General features: G+C 33.6%; 1 protein-coding gene across 4 annotated transcripts in view; it reads left to right on the top strand.

Moving 5' to 3' along the window:
- The window catches only part of hth (Meis homeobox homothorax), a 393,321-nt gene that overhangs the window by 278,841 nt on the left and 99,422 nt on the right, over nt 1-15,058 (top strand). The window lies entirely within an intron of this gene.

Consider the following 15,058-nt stretch of genomic DNA (forward strand, 5'->3'; position numbering starts at 1 on the left):
CGCATGTACGAACTCCGAGTTCTCTTCAAATCCCAAGTAGTTCCTACCAGTACAGAATTTGATCACCGCGAACGCTCATTTTTACACTGCGCATGCGAAGTAATGCTGAACGTGTCCAGGATTCGTACCGCGAACGAAACTTATATAGTCAGATTCTGGCAATATTTTGGAAGAGTTATATTGTTAATATTAAGGTTGAAGAGAATTCATAAAAACAAATGAAGCTCCTATCTAATAGACTTAATACATATATTATATACAATAATAAAATATAAAAAAAGAAAGTATTATCTGCTAAATACTTTTACGTTGTTGTGTAGCTTTAGAGATTTAGTGAAGCATAACGTGGTTAAACTAACTGTATTTAACTCAAAAACTAACTCAATTACAAATATCACAATAATTATCGCTTACAAAACAATTCTCATTGATATGTAGAATCGCCAACTAATTCTCAAAGCCTCGGCTGGCTTATATAATGAGTACGAAATATTCTGGAAAACAACTTACCGGGCGATAAAAAGTGCGTAAATTCTCGAAGGTCATCTCCGTATCGATAGAATTAGTTCGAAGAATATTTCGACGGTGGTGAGAGACTGCAAAGGGTCGCAATTAAGGGTATGTAACTAACAACAATATATGTATATAACCAATGTATTATCTTTTTCTTCACAAAGCCACTTGCAACTACATTTAAACACAGATTTTCGTAGATCTCCTTTTTCTATGTGATTGTTGCTGTTTGTTGATAGTTTGCACCACATATATTGCTGTTCTTTTCTTGCTAGTTTAGTACCTTTTCTTGATCATCAATCCTAGGTTTTTGTTTTTAAATAAGAATGAAAATGAAACAACCGAAATAAAAGTTTAGATGTATTTAAGGTAGTATGTGTCGTAGGGGCATGATTTTCCAGTCTTTGGATTTAAATTGGTAAACATACTAAGCTCATTTCAAGCTTATTTGCTATCATCAGGCATGCATAGATGTACGCGAACTCAAGTCCAAAGACCAGCAAGCAGAAGGCTGCTCAATCGTTCTTTTTCTTCATATTTCATATATCCTAAATTTTCATACCCTATGAGTATGACCATTTCATAAGCAGCTATATGGATTGTTTACCAGTAGTTTAATTCTTCGGTTTTATTATTTTGTTTTTTTTTTACTTATAAGCAATAGAGGGCATATTAAATATCTCAAAATGAAAACTTTCTGCTCCTATTATTGCATAATATCAAAAGTGTAAGGTTTTTTTAAATTTAATTCATTAAAAAATAATAATTTTAGACGATATAACAGTTATAGTTATATTAAACGTTGTTAGGGTATAATTTAAAGGTTATAAATTTCCCCTGTGGCGAAAAATCAAACAAATTGCAGCACAAAAGTCAGTTTGTCCCAGCGGCGAGAAAATCGGATAAAGATGGGGCAGATTTTCCCATTCAATTCTCTACGTTCGGGCGTTAGACACGTCGAAAACTGGCCAATTGGCATTTGCATGCGACTACTGCCTGTTTTGAGGGGGTGAATCCCAAGAGAATCGCTAATTTGTATTTTCGACCGATCCGTAGATTAGATTTGTTTTAACTCTATCCCTGTCTCCTCTTATTCCCCCCAACAACACAACTTATCCATTTTCTAGCGTTTAGTTAAAAGTCAATTATGTGAATCAAGAGGGGTGGGTTTCGAGAGCACCCCAGCGCCACCTACACCCCGAATTAAATCAACTCCATATACTCCAAACAGAATTATTCAGATGTAAAATCATTACCATGCCATTTGACTGATTTGATTTTGCCAATCGTATTATTTCCAGGAAGGGAACTGTTTCTTTATGCTACTGTTGGATAATCACGTTAGCAGGGTTGGGATTCCTTTGTGAGGTTGTTAGTTTGATTAACTTTTATGAAATTAGCAGAAAGTGGGTCAGATGTCAATTTTTAATTTGGAAAAATTATTACAACCGTCATCAACTATTTTCATACAAGTTTATGCTTTTTATCATTGCAAATGTAATCGCCATTGTCTTATTAAACTATGTATACAGGTGATTAAGATTTTCTAATACATTTTTTCGTTCTTCATATTAATTTGATGACTTCCGTTCAATTTTTTTGTAATTTTTCATCCAAGACAATTATTTCTACGTTTCCAATATTCTTATACACCCTGTTCAATTTAATTTAATTTTAATTATTTTCAATATTAAATTAACTTTTTATCGTCTAAAATCTAAATCTAATTTTTAATTATACTCTCATATTTCTAACTCAAATGTCCAAACTCTAAAGCAATGTATTTCGTGTAAAAACCGTATCTAAATTCCCAAAATTTCCAGGAAAAATTAAATTATATTTACTAAAGTGCAAATATGCGAAGAAATCAAGTTTTCAAATAAATTGCTTTCAAAATGCTATCTACCAACCAAATGCCGGTTGCCGGTACAATAAAAATGTTTTAATGAAAAAAATGAAATTTAGAACTTAACCTATAAATTCTATAAACTTTAGATATACAGATTTCTATAAATTTCCACAAAATTTCCAAAGCTTCCAAAACTGATCAAAGAGTTACTAAAATGCCCAACAGGCCCAAGGCCTGTTAAAACTCCAATTACTAAGAGGATGCCAGGATCATCGTCACTAATACCTAAAGGCAGCTTACATGTATTAAGATTCCTTTAATAGATTTTCTATTAGTAAATTACTACAATAGTAGTTTCTAGTCTGAAAGAAGAGCAAATTCCAAAAGAATGGTGCACTGGAATCATATGTCCACTGCACAAGAAAGGATATTTGTTGGAATGTAAAAATTATAGGGTTATAACTCTTCTGAATACAATATACAAAATATTCTCCAACATCCCGTAGAGCCGTGTAAGAACTTCTTGGTAAATATCAAAGCGGTTTGTCCAAAATAACATTTTTTAATACTACCTTGAAATTATAGTGGTCTATGCTAAAGTTTTGTTCAGAGTTTCTAGCTCTATCTCTGTTATTTGGCATCGACGCCAACATTTTGGTTTTTCAAATATAGTTTATGGTTTATCATTTAAAATTTATTTAAAAACACATGTAATAGTAACAAATGTTATTTTGGACTAAATAAGCAGCTAAAAAACAGAAATTTAAGCCAAAAAATCAAATTAACAATATATAGAATACTCATCCTACCAGTGCTGACATAGGGGGTCAGAAACATGGACCATCTCCAAAACAGACGCCAATCTTCTGCTCGTCTTCGAACGGAAGATACTACGCAAAATAATGGAAGGAATTGGTAAGAATGGTATTTGGAAAAGGCGATACAATTTTGAATTGTAAGAGAATAAATTTGAATAAAGAAATAGTTAATAGTAAAGATGTAATAGATCTTTCATTAAAATAGGTAGGCTTAGATGGGCTGGACATATGTCAAGAGCAAATGAAAATTACCCACCCAAATGAAGCCTCTTAGCGACACTAGTAGGAAATAGGACCCAGAGGTAGACCAAGACGGAGATGGAGGGAGGGTGTCGACGAGGACGCGAGGAAGATTGGCGCAGCAAACTGGCAACGGTTGGCGATGAACAGAAACGACTGGCGAAATAGACTGGGGAAGGTCAAGGCTCAGATAGGACTGTAGCATATGAAATTACTACAATATCATAAAAATACTAGCGAAACTATATCTCTACTTGCTACATTATTACAAATGTTCACATCTGACATTTCAATCAGTTTGAATTAGTTGAAAACTAATTGAAAATCTCTTCTTTGCAGTTTAAATCTCGTTATTCTCGATATTGCAGAGTTACTGTCGAATCCTTGTTGATTTGGTCAAGTTTTTCTAACACGTATTTGGATATACCATAATATTGTTTAATCTTATATTAAACCGATAGTTTTTAATTTAACAGTTGCTATTTTCTCTTTCTCTTTGACTTTGACATTATATACTTACTGATATTCTTCTCCACTCATTCTTATTTGCATCAATCGTATTAACTGTGCATCTATTTGTATCAATCGTTTAATCTTCATTATAAAACTTAGTTATTCTCGTAAGCTAAGTATATTTTAAACAATGATACAAATAACAGTTTCCATGTCACAAATGTAACTGTCGTCCGGTAAACCACCCGTTAATGTGTAAAAAATTGACGAACCAATTTGTATAACGTACAAGGCGTTAAAAAAGCCGGAACAAATTACTGACTTGCCCGAAAAAATAGCTGAAACACGGACAGACAGAGCACAGTTCACAGTTCATTACACAAAACAGTTGGGTTATCAATTAACTGGCGCACACCGGTAGAGTATAGCACCTTGTATATTTTATTAACCATTAGGCCAGTCTAGCGTTAGCTGAACTAAAATACTGCCGGTCATAAGGCTTTTTAAATGCGAGAAAAAGTAGAGCAAATTTCTTATTTTTTTTTATTTACTGAAATATATTGAAAAGGAATATGCACTACGAGTACATCGTGGCCCTGTAATGATAAAATATAAGTCGATTATAGGCAAAGAAGACTGTGTACAGTATTTAACGTATCTCGAACTTCATATATTTTCTTCCTATACTAGGTTTTAGTTGTCTTCTGCCCTACACCGTTGACTTTAATAGTTAATACGTTGTTCCTGATGTCAATTTTTACACCCTTTTTCAGTTCGTGATGTGAAAGAATCTACTTAGGTAGAATATTACAAAGGATATGTTGACAAAAAAATAAACTTTTTTATTATAGCAATAATGCCTGGTTACAATATGAACTACTTGTTGGCTCGTTGACACACTTGTCATATACTATATAAGTAGTGTGAACTCATAACACTAAAAAGATCTAGGATAGAATTGTAACACCAACACCCTTCTGCAATTCTATATTAGCTTTAACTACAAAACTATTTCAATGCAACAACATTCAAAAGTTCTCTAAAATAGGTGAATTTAGCTTTTGACAATAACTTTGGCAGCGTCAGCTTGCTGCTGATCAGACGGTACATACTTTACAGCAATGAGGCTATTTTCCAATCAATCTCTAATATAATATGTTTGGTTCTTTTTGATTCCAATGTCCAATCCGTCTTAGTACATGATTCCCTTTCAATATTTTGACCTTTTTCTCGTTGAATACGATTTGAAGACCTGCTCCTTCCATTTTCTTTACAGAAATTCAATTATGTATATGAAAGTTTATTACATACACATACATTTTTCACCACATCAATGATTGACCCTTCTTTGCCCCATTTGTGTTGTACATTACCTTCTGGATATTATCTAAAAACCTTTCAGCATCCTTCGTAACTAAGTGATTCGTAGCACCACTGCCTATTATGAAATTTATTTCACTAGATTCTGAGTTGGTAACTGAAGTGGTTTCCTCTGCAGTCAAGAATTTACCTTTTCACCGTTTTCTACTTCCTTCTTCCATTTATTCCATGGCTGTTTATTTCTTACAAATGCAACATCAGGATTTGTTTTAGGATCATTTTTACTTTCTCTGCCGTCTTTCATTAGCAGCTGATTTTTTACAAAGTCTAATGTGACTTAACTTTCATCTTGGCAAAACATAATATCAATTGCTGTGGTAATCGCTTGATATGCTTGAGCATTGCAGAGAGTAACTGAGATACAACTTCACTTCATCTTGTTCTTGACCTACTGCACTTCTAACTTCGCATAGAATTTGACTAAATTCTGTTAAAAACGTCTTTAAATACCCTGTTGTGTATTTCAATGACCTTAGTTTTTGCTGCAGTTGAACCTGTGTCGAAATTCCCGTCTTTTTGGTATATATTTTCCAATGCACCTGTAATCTCTTTTGCTGAGGTATTTGCGTTAACCATTTCCAGTAAACTGTCATGCAAACATTCCTTATTACCGCTATGTAAGCTTCTTTAATTTCCACAGCTCTGGGCCCATAACCTTAAGGAATGCGTGGTTGGAAAGGATCTACTTAGGTGGAATACTACAAAGGATACATTGACAAAAATAAAAACGTTTTTAGTATAACAATAATTTCTGGTGACAATATGAACTATTTGTTGATTCGTTGACACCCTTGTCAGATGTGAACAATAGGTCCACAGTTCAATTAATTTTGCTGTTAAGTGTGGAATATTTGATAGTCGTGATTCGTGATCATCACGTATTCATTATTGTTTCCTTCTTACCTTTGGTTCTTCTATCTTCTCAGTTAGGTTAGCCTATATGAGATATTTTATTTCTGAAATTTCAATAAAGATTTTTTGAGGTTTGCTTTGTGACCTGGCCTGTAAAACATATTTTATTAAATATAACTAGGTGTGTAAAAAAGAGGCAAAAACGGGCATAGGTGAGCAGAAAACACACACCCCTGACTAGTGGAGTGGAACGTGCGCTTCCTACTTCCGGTTTTACGGGCATGTGGACTAATAGTAAATGATAAAACAGATTGTACGGAAAATTGAATTTCTCTTTTTCTATTCAAAATACGAAACAATGATTTTTTTGTAAGAGAGAACCGTTTTAAAAAGGGTTATAAAATGAAGATAATATAAATAAGGAATTTTTATATAAAAAGGCGAAAATATTAGAAAAAAATATTAGAAATGAACTTTGAAGATTAAATCAGTAATGAGGTCATTACAAATCAAGCATAGACTCGTTTTTGATGAGGCATAAAACAGTTTTGTCATTACGTAGGCCAACTGAAACTTCATCATCTGAGCGTTATTTAATTTCCTTGTTAAATCTTAGAATGTCCCAGATTTAACAAGGAAAACATTAACGAAATTTTCAAGTTATTGGAGCTTGAATATTCAAAACATAATTTTGAACCGCATAAAATATTTAACGTAGACGAGACGGGTCTGTCAGTGGTGCAAAGTAAAATTCCGAGAGTTGTGGGGCGCAAAGACAAAAGGCAGATCGCTGGAAGTCAATATCAGGCAGATCGCAACGACCAACTGATGCGTGAAGCTCCAGCTGGATCAAAAATTATAACTTCGCCACCATACAAACAAGAGTTGGAGATCTCATTGGAAAAAGCAGCTGCAAAGCTGCAGAAAAAGGAAAAGCAAAAAGGAAGGTCTTTGCTACTTCTGAATTAGAAAACAAAAAGCCAGGAAAAAAATAACAAAAGAAACCTGAAACAATTCAGAAGAAGATGAAGTTTTTGTACCAGCTGACGAAGACGATGATTTAGAAGAAGTGTGTAACATTCCAGAAAACAATGACATATTGTTTTTTCAGAAGACAAAGGAGGAAAGCTCCAATTATGGGCACATGAACAATGTTCTGGCGCAAAACAGGACAATTGTATTTGTAATTTTTGCAAATAAATGTTATAAAATGTGTATTTTTGTCCATATTTAGATCAGTGTGGTAAGAGTATTTATAAGCACAACCTCTTAAATTTTTTTGAATATCATTTTTGATTTTATTTTTTTTTTTTTGGAAAACAGACTGCACTACGTAATGCAATAAGTTTTTTACAAAGTCTGCACAAAAATATAAAGGAATTAGTAAAAAATTGAAAGTGTTATCCTATAAAACAAAAGTTAGAGCCCTTATTCGGACCATGGCCTCTACTTGAAATTTCTCAGTTATATTTTTTTTATGTAAGGTTAGTTGCAATAAAATAATAAATAACGAAAAATGTTATAGCCGTTTAATAAAAACGGCAACGTCGCGTCGTTCATTTATAAGAACGTGCGCCAAGCGTCATCTTCACATATTCACGTTATCCATGAACAGCGCTGTCGCTTCATAAGAACCATAAAAATGTTACGACCCCACAACAGCCGTAACTGTACACTAGACAGACTCTGCAGCAGATTTTGCCATTATTTTTACGACCTAATTGTGTTGTCAAATTGACTAAACTCGAATGCTCCTTTACGCCTTTTATTTCGTCGTTTTCACGCATACGATAGCCAGTTTCATTTCTTCCTGTAATACTCATCATTCTTTTTTAATTGCTCTCGGAAACGAAGCAGGAAGTATTTTTAGAATTGATCGAAGGTTTACAATTCGAGTAACGTCTGCATTCAATATATTTGTTGTTGAGCCATCTTCCACAAAAAAACCGTTGTTGGCTGTGGTTATTTTCCGAAAGTAAATCATAAACGTATAAAAATCCCCGCAATTCATATCTTAAGGAATTTCTAAACGTAGTGGGACATTACGCGAGTAAACATTATTATTTGTTCTGATATTTGTGTTCTTAGTCTTTTCTTTATGTTTAGCTGGTCCAGTATGGATTCATTTGTTCTTCGGGCCACCCATGGTATTCTCAGCATTCGTCTCCAGCAGTACATCTCAAATACATATATGTTCTTTTTGTCTTTCTCAGTAAGGGTCCAGCATTCCGATGCATAAGTAAAAACTGGAAAAACTAGACTTATTACTAGTCTCATTTTTGTATCGGTAGTTATTTCATGGCTTTTCCAAATTTTTGTTAATTTTGCCATAGCGCTTTTTGCGATTGCTGACCGCCGCTTTATTTCTTCAGTACAGCCTCCTTTGTTGGTTATTAATGAGCCCAGATACACAAATTTATCTACAACAGCGATATTGTTTATCATGACCAGATTTTGACTAATGACCTAAATATTTGTATGTACTGCAAATTATATTTGTATGACATATGCTTCTCTCTCAAAACCACTCCTTGATCCACTCCTAGTGGATCTAGCCTAAAGAAAAAACCAAAGAAAAACTTCATAAGACCTCAGCATCTTTTTTACTGGTTTTTCCTCATAATTTACTATAGAATCATTAACAGGAGAATTTTACTGTCATCGTGTGGTTGTCTTTTTAAAGACGAATCACATGCTATAAAGTTGATTTTATGTAATTGAATGAACTAAAACTTTATCTTACAATAAAGTCGTCCCAGAAACGCAACTCAGCAATATTGGCAACGTCATTTTAAAGTCATTTACTTTAAAATAATTTATAATATATGCCTGAATTGTCAATATGAATGAGCCAGATAAAATTAAATTGTAGAAGAATTTTTCACCAAGTAACAGAAAACAAAATTTGTTTAATTTATTAATGTTTTGTAAAACATACAATAGTAAAAACTTATTTTAAATTTAAATTGTGACCTATTCCCAATAAAAATAATAATTACATTAATATGCCACAAGAAAATAGCTTCAGAACAATATTCACAAATTTAACAGCAAACACATATCCATAGTGCCATCTGTTGATAGATTATAAAAATATAAAATGACTGCACGTGATTTCTCACTAATATAGTTCTAATATTGATAATTATTACTAACCCGTTTATTCCAGTGGTTAATTCAAGAATAGTTTCTTATGTCCAATATGGATATCATTTACAAGAACAACCAACTAGCGTGAAAGATAAGTTGACTGTTTTTGTACTTCTTTGAGATAATTCTAAATCAATCTTGTCATTTATAGTTATTTTTATTGTTGTATCGAATTTAGCGGAATTTCACAAAAATAGAAACAAACACAGATAATCGACCACTGATGTGTTCGTAAAAGTGATTAATGGCATAAATTCTGTAAATAATTGATTTATAAATCAACCCTTTGGTGCCGTACAGAGTTTTTCACAAAATGATCTTGATATATTTACCCAGCACGCCATGCCCCCTTACAGCTGATTCAATTACCATACGTATCTGACGTCATCGGAGAATCATCGCTCATAGTTTGACAGCAAGGTCGGCCGTCATGACTGACTGTACATACGACGATCGGGTCGATATACACGTCTGTTTTTGGCATACACATATTTCTCGTACTATTGGAGCTAGTATTGCATTATTGAAAAGTGGAAATGTCGTTAAACGTCCACTTGGGCTTTCTGAATCGTCGCAACGACGATGATTCTTTCATTCTTGACACGAATGGTCGATGTTTGTAAACAGAAGAATCGAGTTCTGTCCGGAATATACAATTGACACGACGAGGTTTCGCACACTAGATCTCATGCGGATTTTATGTCATATGGCTTATTTCCATACTGGAGGATCAGAATATTTATTATCGTTTTATAGAATCGTGGAACGTTATACTCGATATACGGGGAGAACCCTTTTGTGATACACAACAGATAAAGATACGAGCAGAATGTATTTATTTTATTCTTATTCATTTAGATCATTCGGTAATTAAAAAATAGATATTTCTCCATTTATTTCAGAAATAAGAAGAAGATAAATGATCGAGTATTGCTTAAGTGCAAAAAAATATCAAATATCTTCGTGTTCGATCGTTATTATATTAATTATATTATGGATATCTTGTTGTTTGACAAACACAGAGATGAAACCACAACATTCCAACCAAGTGTCAGTTTAGTCCCAGTGTTTTTCTTCTTTGTCGCTTTTCGTGAAAGAATGTTATAGATTATCGTGTGACTTTGACTTTGTTAATTATGTTTTTCATTAGGCTATTAAGTTGTTACCGAATTATCTATTGCTCAGCCTAATAGGCCAGAATATGGTACCCCATTCTGTTTCTTTTCTTCTCTCTCTCTCTGTCGTTCTCTCTCTTCTCTCTCTCTCTCTTTCCAATGGCACAAGCCCAATCGAACCTTGGCCTCCACTAACTATGCCTCCAATTTTACTGCTCCCACCCTGATCTTTTCCAGGTTCTCACTTAAATGAACATACGATGACCGTTATAGAACATATAAAGCCATTAGAAAGCGAGGATAAATATATATGTTCAACTCGCTGGATTTCTCCCTTTCGCATTGGGCACGTATATTACCATAGAAAATAAAAGCAAGAGGACTGTATGAAACTTTATTTAAAATTAAAATCAATAAACAAATTATATATACATAAAGATTATATAAATCCCTAATCTTTACAAATTAAAATGTGCGTAATAAAGAAACAAAAAATGTAGTTATTCATAACCCAGACTGCTTTACAAAAGGTGAACGAATTAGCATAAAACACAGCTGTTTTCGAAAACTAAATATTATAAGACGAATTGTGGATATATAAATCACACAAACAAACCGCTTGTCTATAAAAGAAATCAGGAGCATGCTGAAATATGATACGGCAGTAAAGACCAATGACTTTTACAGCTGATTGCCACATAAATATCAATTTAATATGATGATATATCAATGATTTTGTATATAAGACAAATAATATTGTATGCTAAACTATGTATAGATACAGATGATAAAACTAAACTACAATTATTATACAGTATAGTAAATACGTGTTTAAATAAACGTAAAATGTTCTGATAAAGTTAAATTTAAATGTTTTAAATAAAGACTAAAATTTCTCTCGATTCGCGGCACAAGTTTCAATAGAGTTCATGAATGAATGTATTTAAATAAAACAGCAACAAAATGCATATATCAGTAAACGGTACTTGATACAGCAGCAAATAATTTTGGTAACAAATTGTGAAGGTTGTACTTTACCACAATAGAATGATAGCACCCTCTATAGAAAACGCTATCTTCTTCGACTACAGCAACCACAAAAGTATTGATGATGGCGGAGCAGCCTCCTTCCTTACTTTATGGAACACTCTCTTTCGACTGACCATGTAACTGACTGAAAAACGGCGGTTAGTTCAAGAAATGTTTTTTACCACTTGACGCTACATGTGGGAGACAATTACCCAAGCGATCTGCAATTTTAATGAAAGACACTCGTTTATCTATACTTTATTGTTAACATACAATGTATGAATAAACATCCCAATTCGTTACAACATAGCATAACAACAGTTTATTGTTTAATAGTATCTGTGTTTTGTAAGCGAAATCTTGGCTAACTACACCGGAAGAATCAAAACTAACAAAAAGTCTGTTAATATTTTAACAATGTTAATATACAGTTGCGAAACTGCATCACTCACGTCTAGCAAATTTTGCACGTCCGATGCCACTTTCTCCTCCCACTTTTTCCGTGGCCTTTATTTTGGCCTGGTGCTCTGCATTTTACTATCAGGGCTCTTTTCGGCCTTTATTCTAACTACATGACGAGCCCATCGATGTCTCTGCACTTATAATGTTTCGCGCACTAATAAAATCTGATCTTTTCTCTCTTCAGGCCTTTACCGGGAAATATTATATGAGCTCATAAGACATAATATGCCATTAATTTATCGGCTGGGTTCATCAGTATTACATGCCATATAGGACGCAACCCTGCACCTCGTTCTTAGCGCTTGTACTAATTTCCCGAGGGAACCACCTACAATTCAAACGTACAATTAACGAGTAACTAGTGTTATTGGTACTAGCGGACCGAGATTTCTTTCAAACTTTCTAAGGAGAGATGCAAGTAGGTACTTGTAAGACACTACGAGAGCTTGTGTCTTGTTCAACCAAGTTTATCGACTGTCTTTCAGGTCTTTCACGAGATATAAGACACGTATAGTGTTCTCGATGTTGTGTTTTACGTGACTTGGGAAAAGAAAGGAGGCTACTGCCTGATGTCAGAAGATGTTGGACTTTCCTCTTCTATTATACTGATACCCTTTAAAAGATTCACAATAGAATGGTCGGTGTACCTCTCTGAAATTAGCGGTTGGGTATACCCCAGGTGAAAGCATAAGGATAGAAATCATTTTTTGAATAGATAGATATTTAATGACTATTTTTATAAGAATTTTAAACACATAATATATGCATTTTGGCAAAAGAACTAAGCTTTATTTAACACTTAAATACAAAGTATAAATAATGACGAATGTTATTCCATCGGAAGGCCTACAAACGTTTGAGCATACAGATATTTGTATTGTACACCAAAACATTTTCTTTCACCTTAAGTAAACATTCAAGCACTATTTGACCTTCTCCTTTCTTGCTTTGAATAAGTTACTGCAGGGTCAGCAGTTTGTTAATGACCAATCTATTCACTTTCACCCAATTTCTTATAGTTTTGGCGAGTTTTCTATCCATCTTTTGTTCGTTCTCACAAGTGCTTGCTTTATATCGTTATGATAAATGTTAATATTTTCGGTTTGGTTTCGAAAATTAGTTTACGGATTTTGTTAATATTTTCTTTGCTTTTGTACATGACGTTTTCATTAATTGATAATAAAACTCATGTTTTAATCATAATATATATTAGTTTCGGCAAGTTGGGATGTATGAACAGTTTTTGAAAGGGAATTCTTCACTAAAAGATGAAAGTTGTAAATAAAACCTTGTTTTATTAATGGTTCCCGAAGGTAAACTAGAATATAGTGAACGAGGTAATAAATATCCTTCTTCGTTAATTCCTCCGCACCATGATAAGACATTCGGTTAGGCGCTACTGTAATTTTTTCATTACCCAGATGTTAATCTAAAGTAAAAGCAATAGATAATAACTTTTGTCAGCTTGCTAAAACATGCGACGCACTATATAAATCACTCATCTTCGGAGATGATGTCCAGGCCGAGCGTTCGAGAGCGCAGAAGTCGAAGCAAGAAGTTAATGAAGACCGATAATTATGGAGCCACTCCTCCTTTGCACCTCAACGTTCCTATTGCCCCCTCATTGATAAATCTGTTTGCATTGGACTTTCTGACACGTAAAGAGGCCTGTTATTATATAGTCAATTAATAACGTATTACTTTTAATATTACCTTATATCTTTCGCCTTATATGGGTCATACTTTGGAGCTCCTGATTTATTATATCAGTTAAAAGTTGATCAGCTAACATCGATGGGCATGACACTACCTGTTTTTTGTTATTTATGACGTACTTAATACATTGTTAACAAGCAATCAATAACACAATATAACCCTTTTTAATTCAAAAAGAGTTTGGTAGAATACAATATTAAAAAGTACAGTTTTTTTTTTGCATAACTTTGAGATTAATTTAAAAAGAAACTTTGGCTGTTAATTTACCCCTCTTTATCTCATACTTGAACGCTGCTTCAATAAAAAAAGAATAAATGATCTAGAAAAATGCCAACAACAAATGTAGACTAAAACGAAACTGAAGCCTCTTTTAGTTAGTTAGATTTTCAATTCAATACAATGCCTACACTAGAAATAAATAGAAAAATATAATTAATATATTTAGTTTCGGTCAGAAACCACAGAACCGGATCATCATAAGCAACGATACAGTCTAGCTGTCTTCGTAGATGGCATTTTTGAGTCTTGGCATTAGATACTCAAAAATTTTCATTTATTTGTTCACTTCGATAATTAATTCAGCTTGTGTTGACATGCAAGTGTTAAAAACTCAATTTTGAAACTCTTGATATCAATTTATTTTGAGATTTACACTATCAACCGACGGCAATTCCATAACAATAATGTATCGAGTTAGCAATAAGTTGGTTGGCTGTAATTCATTGCCGTTAGCCATCGCTCCGTGCACAGTCCATTAGGCAAAGTCCCACTAATGGTCCGTTACTCAACGGCCAAACAATATCCATCCGTTCCGTTTAAAAAGATTGATTTTGGCCAAAGGACGTCGCCGTCCTCGTTTGGAGGAAGAAAGAAAGCAATGCTTGCTAGCAGGACGACGTTCCTAGCTCAGGGCCGTATTATATATTGCTATTTTATACTAAATCCTAAAATAACGCTCTTTAAAATTTGTAAAATTTTCTGCCCCGTCCCCTTGTAACGTACTCCCCATCGAAAGTTAGATCTTTCAATGACACGTTTGTTTGCTCACTACGTGCTACAAGTTAATAAAGTTATCAGTTGATCGAGAGTTTTTATCAAAAATAAGTTCATTATTCAAAGCAAGTTCTTAATTATGTAGTATATTTTTGATGTGAAACACTAGTTGGTTAAATTTTAGATTTAACATAATCATTTCGAACTAAAGACACATGTGTAAAATCAATTTTGAACATCACCATCGTCAACCTCTTGCATCCACTGTTGGACATAGGTCTCCTTCCACTGTTCTCTATCCGCGATTTCTAAATCTAATTTCCTACTGTTTTTCGTAAGTCATCCATCCATCTTATTGGTGGTCTACTCGGTGTCTCTTGTTTTCTCTAAATCTCCATTCTATGAGTCTTTTGGCCCACCTATTATCATTTAAGCGTGCTATATGGCCAGCCTATATCTTTTCTTGTTATCCCCAATATTGCTCTTTC

Source organism: Diabrotica undecimpunctata, chromosome 6 (assembly GCF_040954645.1).
Source record: "Diabrotica undecimpunctata isolate CICGRU chromosome 6, icDiaUnde3, whole genome shotgun sequence".
NCBI lineage: Eukaryota > Metazoa > Arthropoda > Insecta > Coleoptera > Chrysomelidae > Diabrotica > Diabrotica undecimpunctata.